General features: G+C 39.8%; 1 protein-coding gene across 1 annotated transcript in view; it reads left to right on the top strand.

The window, feature by feature from the left end:
• Nucleotides 1-1,234: 1,234 nt before the first annotated feature.
• Nucleotides 1,235-13,868, top strand: part of zbtb26 (zinc finger and BTB domain containing 26) — an 88,322-nt gene continuing 75,688 nt past the window's right edge. Inside the window, exon 1 of the mRNA XM_069889072.1 lies at nt 1,235-1,302. The gene's annotated coding sequence lies outside the window, so the exon portion shown is untranslated. The remainder of the gene's footprint in view (nt 1,303-13,868) is intronic.

The following is a 13,868-nucleotide window of genomic DNA, read 5'->3' as shown; positions in this document are numbered from 1 at the left end:
CTTTGTAAAATCCGCTCACTTTGTTTCCCGTAGAAAAGGAAAAGACGAGTTTTGACTACCACTCCTCTGAAAGGACATTTCTTGGGAAGCAACTCGACAAGGATTTAGTGAGTTTACAACATTCTGTCATTCCAGTCTCTCCCACCTCATTCATAAACACTTCTGAGCTTCAACTTAAGAGTCTTTGTATCAACACTGGACTTCTGAGATTGGATTTTCAATTGATGTTCCAGAATTGGGCCTGAAATGTAATGGTTTGGGATATTTTTTACACACACACACACACACACACACACACACACACACACACACACACACAAGTATAGTTGCATATGCGCATAGCTAAAAACTAAATGCTGGAGGAACTCATTGAGTCAGGCAGCATCTATGGAGGCATTCATATCATCTAGATTACTGCTCAAAACTCTGCACCAGCACTGAACCAAAATCTTGACTATCCTTCTTCCTCACAGATGGTTGTTGTCCTATTGAGTTTCTACGTTAAAGGATTCCAATCCAAAAGACATTGACTGACATTTCTACACATGGTGGTTTCCTGACCTATTGAGTTCTTCCATTGCTTGCTCAAATTCCTCCAGCAGTTTGATTTTAGCTGCAGATTCCAGCATCTATAGTCTTCAATGCCTAACCATTCCAGGTATTGTCTAGTAAGCTCCTTCGGACTGTTCCCAGGCATTTACAACATTCCACTGCTGAACATGGGGTGCAACCATGTCTAAATTCCCAGGCAATGGGAGACAACCTGCTTCCGCTGTCACTCCAGGATATTGTGATGTCTCAGCATCTCGGGGCTGGGGTTGGCTGCAGATTGTTTTTGAGAATGGGTGAGGTGGACTGGGGGAGTGTGTTGGTGGTTGGGGGGTGGGGAAGTGTGTTATGAGGACTAGGGAGCTGTGGGAATTTGTTGAGGGTGGGGTGTGTGTTGTGGTGGGCTGGGGGAGTTTGTTGGGGTGGGGGACTGGGGCAGTGTGTTGGGGTGGGGACTGGGTGAGTATGTTGAGGATGAGGGGGCAGGGGCAGTGTGTTGGCTGGAGGTCTGGGTGAGCGTGTGAAGGGTGAAGGGGCAGGGGCAGTGTGTGGGGGGGGGGGTCTGGCTGTGTGCGTGTTGAGGGTGCGGAGGTGTCTGGAAGGTGTTTGGGGCGGCCCCTTTAAGGCGCGCTTGATTGACAGATTCCGCTCCCAGACGGAGACGACCCGCGCGCTCCCGCCGCTCAGCGCGTGCGCGCGCCCGCCCGCCGACCCGCGAGCCGCGGCGCTTGAAGAATCCGGAGGCGGGGGCAGGTACCGTGAACGGGTCACGGCGGGGGGAAGGGAGCCTGCGGCGGCGGTGGCGTCCCGGCCGGGGGTGGGGAGTGGGGCAAGTGTAGGGTGGGGTGGGATGGGATGGGGGAGGGGGGGGTTAATCTGTAGGGGCCGCGGCTTTTGCTCGAACCTTCCTCCACAACAACAGCCACTGGGCTCCCCCCCCCCCCCCCCCCGTTAATGGAGGGGAGGGGGCAGCCGCTCCGGCCGGTCCGCACGCCTGGCCGGTGAGGGGGAAGCACGCAGCCGGCCTGCTGCTCGGAGCGAGCCCGGAGCCGGCTTGGCTTTGTTCCATCAGGCTCTAGGCCCGGGCCCGGGCCGGCCAGGCCGCCACAATGACCCCGGCCTCCGCACCCCCCACTGGGCCGGGGAGCGCCGCGCTGCCCTCAGTGTATCGGGGCTTGCCCGGCGGCCCCATGCTCTGGACACCGACCTTCTCCTGAGCTTTCACAACAGATGCAGGGGAAGTTATTCTAAGTAGATCGGGTTTGCCCGTGTTATTTATAGTCGCGTTGCAAGCATTTGATTTGTCTTTGAGGTGTATATTTATTGCCCTTGTCTCATTCTGCTAACATCACAACACTTTGCCTGTGTGTAACTCTAACATTTCAAACTCTCTCTCTCTTCCTTCTCTCTCTCCCCTACTCCTTCGAATTAATTCTGGACTTGGGCATTTTTATTTGTTTTGTTCAAATGCTCCATAAATTATTTTGCATTGGATTTTGCATGATATTGCCTCAGTGAATTAGCACAGTGAGCAACAGATTTTTAAATAATAAAATGTGGCACTTCAGCACAAGTAGATGATGGTGGCTTAAGTACATAGATAATTAACAATGGCACATGCACTGTAAATGACTGTCATCATTCCAATGAATGTTACTTTGGCATTTAGTGAATTGTTACTTCATATGTATTTTAATCTCGATTGGGAAATTGTAATAAAATTTGTGTGTGTAGTTGAGTGGTGTTTGAGTTTGCGTTAAGCACTTGCCCTCATTCTATCTGATCATTGTGTCTGAAATTGAGGTTTCTTTGTAAGAAAGGTTCTCTTAACATGAGAGAATAAAAATGTACTTGAAATTTTGTGATTACAGCCTTTGCCTTTTATTTGCATCAAATCAAAGCTTGTAATCATTTAAAACTTTCTTAATGCCTCATCCCCACATGATAAGAGTGTGTGAAATGGCTTCTAAACAGATTCTTCTGCCAAAGTGTGTTGTGCTGATGTGGTTTCTCAAGATGCAGGCATTTCACACTTGTTTCAATGGAAATGTGATTAATATCTGAAGAGCTTTTTTTTAGAAAAAAACAAAGGACAGATTTTTTTTGTAAGAGAAGAAATATTTTACAAAGAGCTTGGGAGACTTGTGCTGCTTCTGTTTAAATGAATGACAATTGTATCAGATTCACTTCACAATTAACATCTAGAAGCCTCCAGGAAAAAAATGTGACCTTCTTTTGAATGAATGATGTTGCATAAAATGCATGTGGTAGTTGGCACTAATGGTGAATTTCAGTGAACGTTTAATTTTAACTGTCACGTGCTTTGCAGCCCAAACAAAAATCAATCCTCAAAAAGCAAACTGCAGATGATGGAAATCCGAAATAAAAACAGAAAATGCTGGAAATATTCATTTGAATAATTTTGGATCTGTGATTTTTTTAAAAAGTAAAAGACAATGTTTTTAAGAAACAAGCTGCTAGAGTAGAGAGGATTTTGAGGAAGAGAGGTCAGTGGCTGTCAGAAACATATTGCCCTGGGTCAAGCAGCATCTATGGAGCAAAGGGATTGTTGATTTATTGAGGTTGAGACCCAGCATCAGGACTCTCCACAGCTGTTGCTTCTCCCACTTTGAGTTCCTGTAGCATCCATAGTCTCTTGTGTCTCTGATAGGATGGCAATTGAGGAAGGGCAATTGCAGTTGGTCTGACTACTAGGAACATTAATAAGATACAAATAAAAATGGGTAGGGATTATTGCTGGGATTGCGAAATGCAAAACACTGCAGATGTTGTAAACCTGGAACAAAAAGAAAGAGCAGGTTAGGAGAGTGGAGAAAAGGAGTTGATTTCGTAGGTTGACCTTTCATTGGAACTGGTTATCACTGATGTACGTGAGGGGGGGGAAAAGCTGACTACCTGAAGTTGTTGATTTTAATGTTGAATCTTGAGGGCTGTGGTGTGCCTCGCTGAAAGATGAGATGCTGTTGCTGGAACTTGCTTTAGGCTTCACTGTAACTGTATAAGAGGACTAAGATAAGTTGGCCAACCTTTTACATTCCATGCGCCAATTTTTTCACTCGTGAGTTCAGATGCACCCATACAACTCTTGTACCTCCATTCAATTCTTGTAAACAAAATATGTTAATACAGACATATTTAGCATTTTTATGTGGTATCTTGATTTAATATAAAAACATGATAAACATTGCTTACCTTAATGAGATTTTAACATCTGTTTTGATTTGGCCAAGCTTTTAATGTTTGGAGTTAAATTAGTTACTGAGAGCAGCAGAGAATTCTTCAAATTTGAATCTTTCACGACCTCATTTTGTTTTTAATCAATTTCGTGGCTGACGAAGCTTGTTCACTTCTGTATGTTGTTCTGAATCTATAGATATAACTCTGGGCAAATTTTCTTAGTTCTGGAAAATGTTCACAGGGTCATGATCTCCAGAAATTAATCACGCCAGAACATTTGGGACTGAGGGAAGCTCATCAAATTTCATGTTCAATAATGAATTTGTTTTCAAGTAAATAAGTTCCATTTGTATGTTACTAGGCACCTTCATGATTTTTTTTGTTCACTAAGTAAAAATGGCTTCTTCGTGGATTGTCACCTTGTCGTGGTGGAGAAGCTTGTGTGGTCCTATGATCCTGAGAGCGATGCCGTCTGGAGCTATGCTCCTGGTAGGGCCACCCATGGCGGTAAGGTCGAGGGTGAGGTCCCTGACAAAGAACAATCCAATCAAGTCCTCAACAGTGGAACAGGCAGACGAAGTTACTCTGAACTCAGCGGCTCTGAAGGCGGATGAAGGCTGCAACAAATCCATCTGCTCCAATTGTTGTGGTTTTCATGCCATTGGAATTAGTTGGTTGATTTGTGAATGAATGTGTGCTTCTTGGAGTGCAATATCAAGTACACGTTAAACAAATGTACGCACAGGCATCTTCGCTCGGTGGATCAAAAGAAGGAAGGCCATCATTCTCAACTGCGAGGGATAGCCATGAAGTGAAAATGGTTTTATAAATGCAAGTATGCAGTCGTCTTCTTGAGCAAAATAACAAAAATGACTTTCAAATGACTCTTACAATAACCTTGATTTTGTTCAATATATTTTGCAAAATTGCCATTATCTTCAGCACATTCACTGCTCTTTTAAGCGTAGAAACTGGCTCAAATCCTCATTTTCTAACTGAGAGGTGAACAGTTTTAACCTCATCTTGAATGCAATTTGTTCTTGCCCTGGAGATTCAAATTTAGATTCTTGAGATGACTGGTAACGCCAACTAAAAATGCTAAATCAGATACCAATTGTTATCACATAAAAAGACTCTTTCCTTAGGCAGCTCATTTTTTTCTTCTACAAAATTATGAACAGTATTTTTCAGTTTCCAAAATCTACTCAGAAACTGTCCTCTAGAAAACCAGCGCACCTCACAATGAAGGACGAGATCTCCATATTCCAAATCTAACATTTCACAATATTCTCTAAACTCTCGTCTGTTTAATCCTTTTGCTCTAATTTTATTCACTCATTTCGCAACCGGTAACATGCTGCAAATTTGAAGTTTTTCCACACAGTGACTTGATGCATAATGCAGTGATATTTTAGTAGAGGACGATCTAAAAAGTTCTCAAGCAAAGTTGCAGTCCCAGTGACTTTACCTGTCATTGATGGCACTCCGTCAGTACTAACACTGATGAATTTACTCGAATCTAGTTGCAGATCTTCTAGGCATGATTTTACTTTGTCAAATATGTCTGAACCTCTTGTTTTTCCACGAAGTGACTCAAGACCAATAAGTTCTTCAAAGACACTAAAATTATCATCAATTCCTCTTATTAAAAAATCTGGGCAACATCACATATGTCAGCAGATTCGTCCAAAACTAAAGAAAAGAAAGTACAAGGATGGACAAGACCTTTCAGTTGCTCAGGTACATCATGAGAGAGTTCTTCAGTGTGTCTCGTATCTGTTTGCTTTCACCTACTTTCGATATTTTTATCACCAAGACATCTTGCATGTATTTGGAGACCAGGCTTAACAATTTCTTCTCCATCAGAGAAAGACTTTTGTTTTTTTCCCAATGTTAAACCAATTTCGTAGGATGCTTCTGTCATCGCCAAACTTTCACAGCTCCTTTTAACAAATAGATTTTGTCTTCTTTTGATTTCTTTTTTCTTAACTACATATTCTTTCCATAACTCAGACACACGCACTAGGTTCAGTTTTCCTTCTATATCACTTTCTGCTTTACTTCTGCTCTATGATGGGTTAATTGAACGTAAAAACAAGGCTTAATTTTTGAAAAAGTACCAAGCTGCAGATGTTCACAAAAGACGAACAAAGCACAACTCCGTGATGCACGAGTGTCAGTTATAAACTGACTGGCAGAAACCTGTGACACACCGCTGGTGCAGTCGCCTCAGGATCAAACAATGGCCAAAGCTGTATTGAACAGTTATGGAATGACTGCTGAACAAAAGACCTTCTTTCCTAGTTTGATTGAACATTTTTAAAAATTCTAAACAGATTAATGTGAAAGAAGATATTCACTAAAAGATGTGCACAAAAGACAGGTAGTCCCTGACTTACGACTGTAACAGGGATGGAAGGATTGGTTGTAACTCTGGATGATCGTAAGTTGGGGAATGGGGACCTTGGGCTACCACGGGGAACGGGGACCTCAGGCTGCCTACGGGGGACAGGGATTTCAGGCTGTTGCGGGAAACGAGGTGTGAGGATGTTGGGCTTCCGCCGGGAGTGGGGTCCACTGTATACAGTACTTTTAATACAAAATATGTACTTGTACACTAGTTTTAATAAAGATTTTTTTTTAAATTTGGTCGTATGTGCAGGTGGATGTAACTTGCATAGGTCCGAAGTTGAGGACTACTTGTAATAAAATCAATTAAAAATAATTGCTAAGTTTTAGATTTATTCATAGTAAAATCCATTTCTAGCTCTAAGCTACTTGAATTCCTGTTATAGATTATTTTTCTACAAATTGGTTTTTGGTTAATACTTTTTTTGCATGAGTAGGCCTACTTTTTATTATATCATTGGGGTAAAGTCCACAACTTTTGGCACATACGCCATAGGTTGCCCATCTTTGAGTTAGATGGAGAAACAAAATAGTAAGTAATTGGAAGATTGGGGTCATCCTTGGCTATAATAAAAATGCTCTGAAAAAATCGTCCTAGAGTCTTTGTTTCTCTGATATAAGAAGCTAATTTAGTATGCCAGATTCGAAGATGTGAACATGCTTTACCTGAAAAGAATCTTGGTGGGAAGAGAGATAGTAAATAGACATCGTCATGGAAAGTGGAGATGGAGGAACAAGAACCATGCCAGGAGCAGTCCCTTTGGAATTCTGGGATGGGAAGAGATGATGGCATCACTTTGGCGGTAGTGTAAATTATAAATTGTTGGTGGAGTGGAACATAGAACAAGGAAAACTGGCAAGTGGGGTAAGAGGAGGTGTGTGGGAACAGATGGTTGAGAGCCCTGACAATTATGGTGGAAGGGAAGCAACGATTCAAGAAAAAAAATATTGTGCTGCTAATGTAGAAGATATCATTATGAGAGCAAATGTTTAACAGGTAGAGATATTGGGAAAATGGAAGGACAATATCCTTGCAAGAAGCAAGAGTGGGGGAGGGGCAATCAGCTAACAGCAGGAGCCTGTGCCCTTGTGATGTATTTATTTAGTTTCTCTTTCTACACTCTCAGCCTGGCCTGCTGAGTGGTTTTTATTTCCGATTTTCATGATCTGCAGATTTTATTTTCAATTGCTGTCTTGGCCTTGATTCAGGGATGTGGCAGTAAGTCCTGAGGATATCATGGCATGGGGTGAACATGTTGTTAAATCAGATGCCCACACTGAAAAGGAGTTTCTTGGGAGCAGGAAGGTGCAAATATCAAAGTGGAGGAGGACATCAGCCATGTCATGGCTGTTATGGAACAGAAGAAAACAGGATGATGGAGGAAAGGAATAGTTCAGCGAATAAAAAACAAGTTTCCACAAAAATGCTGGACAAACTCAGCAAGTTGCACAGCATTCTTTAAGTAGCAAAGATAAAGATGCATAATCAATGTTTCAGACCTGAGCCCGAGAAATTGTGGGTCAAGAGTAGGCTGAATTCTGTTTTGTGGATCCTGGGAAAGGGGTGGGTGTGTGGATTAAGGCTGAAGGCAGAGAGAGGAAACGAAGCACTGTGTCCTGATGTCAGCTTTGGAATGTAAAATGTTGATTAAAAGCAAAATGGTGGGGTTTTTTTAAAAACCTGGAATACTATATCAAAATAATTATTTCAAAACTGCCTCTCTAATTCTTGAAAATAGTCTGATTTTAACATTTGCGTATCCTGCATATAAGTACATGCCTCAGTCGGCGAAGGTGTTAGCACCTTCTGTGCAACGTATCAAACAAGACATTCAACTTGACCAAAATGGCTCAGCACTTTCTCTCTGTTGCTGATAGATTATAGCATAGATTGTATAGATTTGCTTTTTTTCCCTTTTTATTTCAGCAACAAGAAAAGGGTTGCAAAATAAAATTTTTATGGGGAAAAAACTAGAGTCTGTTAAAGAAATTGTTTTCTTTTAGTGGCGCAGCTGCAAGACATTAGAACCAAGGCCACGCTGTTCTCGAAACTTTTGCTAGATGTTTTGCTGAAGTCTACAAAGTACAAGTGATTACAGGTCATGTGAATAGTCACAAACAGGCTGTAAAAATAGGAAGCTGAACCATATAAAAAAAGGCTTGTGCCTATCTGTGTATGGGCTTTCTTGCAGAAAGATCCTGTTGTAGGTTACAACAGGTCTTCTCATGTAACAGCGCACCCGCTTTGCAAAGCTAATGAAGTTGTGTTGTACTTGCATTATTTGTCATGCACTTCTTTATATCTGATTTAACAGTGCCATCAAGGGAAAATGCCACACAAACCAATCTCTCACACTAGTCTTGCAACCACAAAACCTTTGATTTAAATTTTACCTAATGTATATCTATATGCAGCCCCTTCTTTCTAAAAGATACCAGGTTTATTTTTGGTTTCTAACTTCTCATGCCAGTGTTTACTGCAACACTCAAAGCTGCCATCTGGCGTTTTCTGCACAAATAAACAAATCCCAGGGAGCATGTAAATCCTTCACAGTTGGCACTGTCATCTGGGCAAATGCTATATTGCTCTTTGGACCCATCTGTCAAGCAGTATGATTTGCCACAAGAAAAATTGGTTTTGTATATCAGTAGAAAAACTTGGTTAAGATTTGTAATAATTTCTATGGTTATGTAAAGTATAAAAATGTGGACATTTAGTGTTTGAAATGTTTCTACTAGCTCTTAATAGCCAGATGATCAAAGATGAACAAGTGGGGGGAAAAAAAAGGTACATTTTGTTGGATCAGAATGAACCTAGTAGTATCTTAAGGTAAAGGTATAAGATATGTCATGTTTCAGTATCTCTGCGCTTGGTCAGGATAATGAACTGTATCAATGGGCTTGGATTATCTACTGATCTGGACAAATGACTTTGAATCCCACAACAGCAGTTAAAAATTCAAATTCACATTATTGAATAAAATCCACAGTAAAAGATGTCCCTATTAAAAGCACTAGATTAAATTTTGCCCATGCCCTTCAGGGAAGGAAGTCTGCCAGCTTTCTCTAGTCTAACTCCATGCCACTCTGAATTGTTCACTGAAAGCCATAATGTTCAGGGACTGTTAGGGTTAGACAATAAATATTTGTGTTGCCAGTGTCTTAATTAAATTTTATTTTCCATTTGCGTCAAAACATATACAGAATTTATCCATAACAAAAATAATGAAAACTATGACACAAAAGTAATACAGTTTTTATATATTTTCTCCCCCCCCCCCACCTCCTTCCCTCCCCAAAAAAGTAGGAGAAAAAAAAGGAAAAGAAAAGCCTATCTAATAAACTGGTATCTTTTAATTAATTAATTGCAGTTTACATAACAATCTTAAACCATAACTAATTATGGCAGGTTGGATGGGGGTATGGTGGATGCTGCATGTAAAGTCGTAGCAATAAAATCCATGCAGGGTTTCCAAATCTTATCAAATTTTTCTGGTTAATTATACATAAATTATACGTTATTCTCTCTACTGATGTACAATTTAATAATTCTCTTTGCCATCTATTCAACCCCACAATACCACAGATTTCCATGTTAGAGCTATAGATTTCTTGCTATTGCTACACTTAAAAACTTCTTTTGATAAATATCTATCTTCAATTGGGAAATGTCTCCCAATAAAAATACTCTGGGATCCTTCAAAATTTGCATCATCAAAACTCGTCCCAATAAAATACTTGTATCCTTCCAAAACTTATCTACTTTTTCACATTGCCAGACTGCAAGCAGGAAAGATCCTACTTCTTTATTACATCTAAAACATTGATCAGAGCAATTCGAATTAAGTGGAATATAATATAATTGATGTAAAAAAATTAAATTGTTCCATTTGATATCTAACATTAATTGTATTAGTTATACTTTCATAACATTTTGACCATACTACTTCTTGAATCTGTATATTTAAATCTTTTTCCCATCTGGATTTAGATTTGAATAAATCCTTTTTTCTGAATAGTCTCTTGTAATTTTATATACATGAAGATGGAAGCAAAGGGTCCTTCCCATTTTTTTGGAATAACTTATTAATGCAGTTTTAAATGACTCAGGTAAGACCCAAAGATCTTCCATTTGATCTAACAACCATAAATATCGGAATTAATAACTCTTTAAATTCTTTATAAAACTCCAGAGAGAATCCATCCTCCCCAAGAGCCTTATTGTTTGTTAAGGACATCAATATATCATATAATTCTGTAATTGTAAATGGATTTATTAATTTTGTCTTCTTCACTGTGGTAAAGTAATTTTAGACAAATATTTGTCTATTTTATCCTCATCTTTCAAAGATTCTGATTTATATAATTTCTTATAAAATTTCATAAACACGTCATTATAAGTAAGATGACCCGAATCTTCTTTTGCATTTACTATTGTTCTCGATACTTGTTCAGACTTCAATTGTCATGCTAAAACTTTGTGCTCCATCACCAAATTTGTAACATTTTTGTCAGGTTCATCATGTATCCCTCTCTATTGTTTGTATTGTATTAAGCTTCAATTTCTTTAAATCCAATATTTTTTTGTTCATCATGCCCTCTATTCTTTTTCCATCTTTATTATTTCCTTTTCCAAAGAATTGATTTCAGACAATTTTTTTGTCATTTTTTTCTCAACTTTTTCTAGGAGAGCAGGGATTATTAAAGTAAACCCACGTCATCACGTTTAATTAACAGATATTAGAAGGTTTCTGTTTTTATTTCAAAAGTTCAACTTCTGCATTTGTTGCTTCCCCCCTTCTTCAGGAGCTCCCTGTATGTAGTTAGTTCCTAAATTTGTGGATAGCTTCCAACAGCATTTAGTAGGTATGGTTTTGAAGCAAAAAAGTTTCAAGTCTTTTAACACCTGAATAAAGTGGTTCATGTCACCTTCACCATTTTTGCAGTTTCATGTAATATGCCCTTTCCAGATGATTCCCCTGTTCTCACAAACTCCCTAAAAGTTTTTCTGCTGTGGACTAGATATACGTATTCCTCTTGCTGGTAGCCTTATGAAATCAGGAAAAGTGGAATAATAATTTAAATGTAAACTCTTTTAAGAGTCGTAGAGTTCTACAGCAAGTAAACAGGCTCTTTAGCCCACATTGTCCATGCAAACCAAGCTAGCCCCATTTTCCAGCATTTGGCCCATATCTCCATAAACCTGTCATTCTCAACCTTTTTCAGTTAAGGCCCCCTTAGGACTCTGCTCAAAATTTATGGGCCCCCTTCCCGTTGATGCAGTCAAATTTACTTGGTTTCTTCTGTTCTTCTTTCCTACTGACTGCATAATTTTCTTTTATGATTTCATTCTGTTCCCCCCCCCCCCCCCCCCTAATATGCTGTGGCTCTGGGGTGTGTATAACTGCTGTTGAGACTGGCTACCTGCCTAGTTTTGTGTGGAACATGATTATTCCCACTGCTAATCCTTCCTCTTGCAGCTTGTTCTATATATTCACCACCCTCTGTGAAGATTTGCCCCTCTGGTCCCTTTTAAATCTTTCTCCTCTCACCTTAAATTACATGTAGTCCCTGACTTAAAAATAGAGACCAAAGAATCGGTCGTATCTTAGAATGGACGTAAGTTGAAATTATGCTTGCATGCGTGGAGTATTAAAGCAAACTTTTAAATTAAATTTATTTTCATCGTACATTTGATGATAAAACTAAATTTGTTGGTCAATCTTGGTGAATCTTTTCACATCCTGTTCCATGCTTACATTGTTAATCAGCGTCCGGGGGCTGGGTGTGGTCATCTTGATTCCTGTGCGCATGCACGAGTCTTTGGTTGGCACATATACGGGCCTTCATTAGGTTTGCATATTGGAGTTTGATTGGCGCATGCGCGAGAGTTAAGGACCGAATTCAGTATTGCCAGTGGACTTAACTCTCGCACATGTGCCAACCCAACTCCAAAATGTGAACCCACTGTGCATTCGCCTACCGAAGAGTTATGCATGTGCACAGGAATCAAGATGGCTGTGCCCAGCTTATGAACCCCGCAACGCCAACTAACTAGGTAAGTATACACATTTTCGCACTTACATGCCCTGTAACCCTGTTATAGTTTGTGAAATACAACATGAACTGCATAAATTCTATTTAATTTTTTTTTAAATAATTCAATCGTATGTGCGGATAGTTGTAAGTTGCATAGGTCACAAGTCGGGGACTACCTGTATACACTCTAGTTTTAGATTCACTTACTATGGGGGAGAAAGTCCATGAATATGTACCTTATCATCATTTTAAAAATCCTCAACCCTCCTCTCTAGGAAGAAAAGTCCCAGCCTTTGCTCAATAATCAAGTTTACCAGTCCTGGTTACATTCTTCTGAATTTTTTCCTGCATCTGTTCCAGCTTAATGATATCTTTCCTTTGGCTGGGTAAGCAGAACTGTGCACAATACTCCAAATGCAGACTCACCAACACCCTGCATAGTTGTAACACAAGGCTTTGGCCCATAAAGGCAAACAAGCCAAATGCTGCCTTCACCACCCTATCTACTCCCATCACCATTTTAATGGAACTATGCACCACAACCCCAAAGATTCTTTGTTCTGCAACACTCAGTATCTTACCGTTCACCATGAATGTCCTAACCTGGGTTAATTTGCCAAAGTGCATACCTTGCACTTGTCCAAGTTAAATTCCATCTGCCATTCCATTGCTCACTTTCCCACTTCATCTCGATTCTGTTGTAATCTTGGATAATCTTCACTTTTAAAATTGTGATTTTTGAATTGTTCTTTCACTTGTTCAAATCCTCTGAAATGGTCATTGGATAAAATGTTAAGATACAGATTGCTGATCCATCTTATTCTGTGTATTGTCCTATTCAGGTCACTGTCACTCTTAATAGACTTGCAGTGTTGAATGGTTTGGCTAAATGTGTAAAAATGTTTAGTTCATCAGGGAAGCCAGCATTAATCACTGTTTTGAATGTCCAGATATTTGCATTGCTGTAGTATAGGTTGTTTTTGAAATGTGTAAGGTTGGCATCGAGCTATTCAGTCAGACGTTTCGATTTTACTCGAGTTGTACAGGATCTGAGCCAGAACTGAACATGTAGCAGCCACCATGGGTTTAATTTTGGAAAGTACAACAGATTCTCTGAAACATTTTTATCTACTACTGGCAGCATATTCAACAGGAAATGTTAGTTACAATAAAGCGAGCTAGCTTCAGCACTCTTATAACAATATTTCTTTTTGTTTCTGCATCTTTGTTGAGTTCAGATCCAATGCAAGATAGTTTCTCTATTGTGGGGAGAAAACCATTGAACCAAAGTGACTTTGTGTAGTGTATTGAAAATAGTCCATGTGCTGTAGCCAAGTCCAGTATGTCTTCCTAATCACTAGCATTTCCAGGCCCAAAACAACTACCTTAAAAGGTTTTATGTTCTAACTTAGATAATTGAGCACTTGGATTTAACTTAACATTTGGTATTAACCACCTGCTTCAAAAGGACATCAATCATTCCGGTGCCCAAAAAGAGTAGTGTGAGCTGTCTCAATGAATATCGCCAAGTAGCACCAGCTTCTGTAATGAAATGTTTTGAGAGTTTGATCATGGCCAGAATTAAGGAAACCTAAGAAAAGATCTGGACCCACTGCAATTCTCTTATTGACACAATCACACCACAGTGCAATATCGCTGGCTCTCCACTCAGC

The sequence above is a fragment of the Narcine bancroftii genome, chromosome 1, assembly GCF_036971445.1.
Source record: "Narcine bancroftii isolate sNarBan1 chromosome 1, sNarBan1.hap1, whole genome shotgun sequence".
Lineage (NCBI taxonomy): Eukaryota > Metazoa > Chordata > Chondrichthyes > Torpediniformes > Narcinidae > Narcine > Narcine bancroftii.
This window is presented reverse-complemented; position numbering and strand designations above follow the sequence as displayed.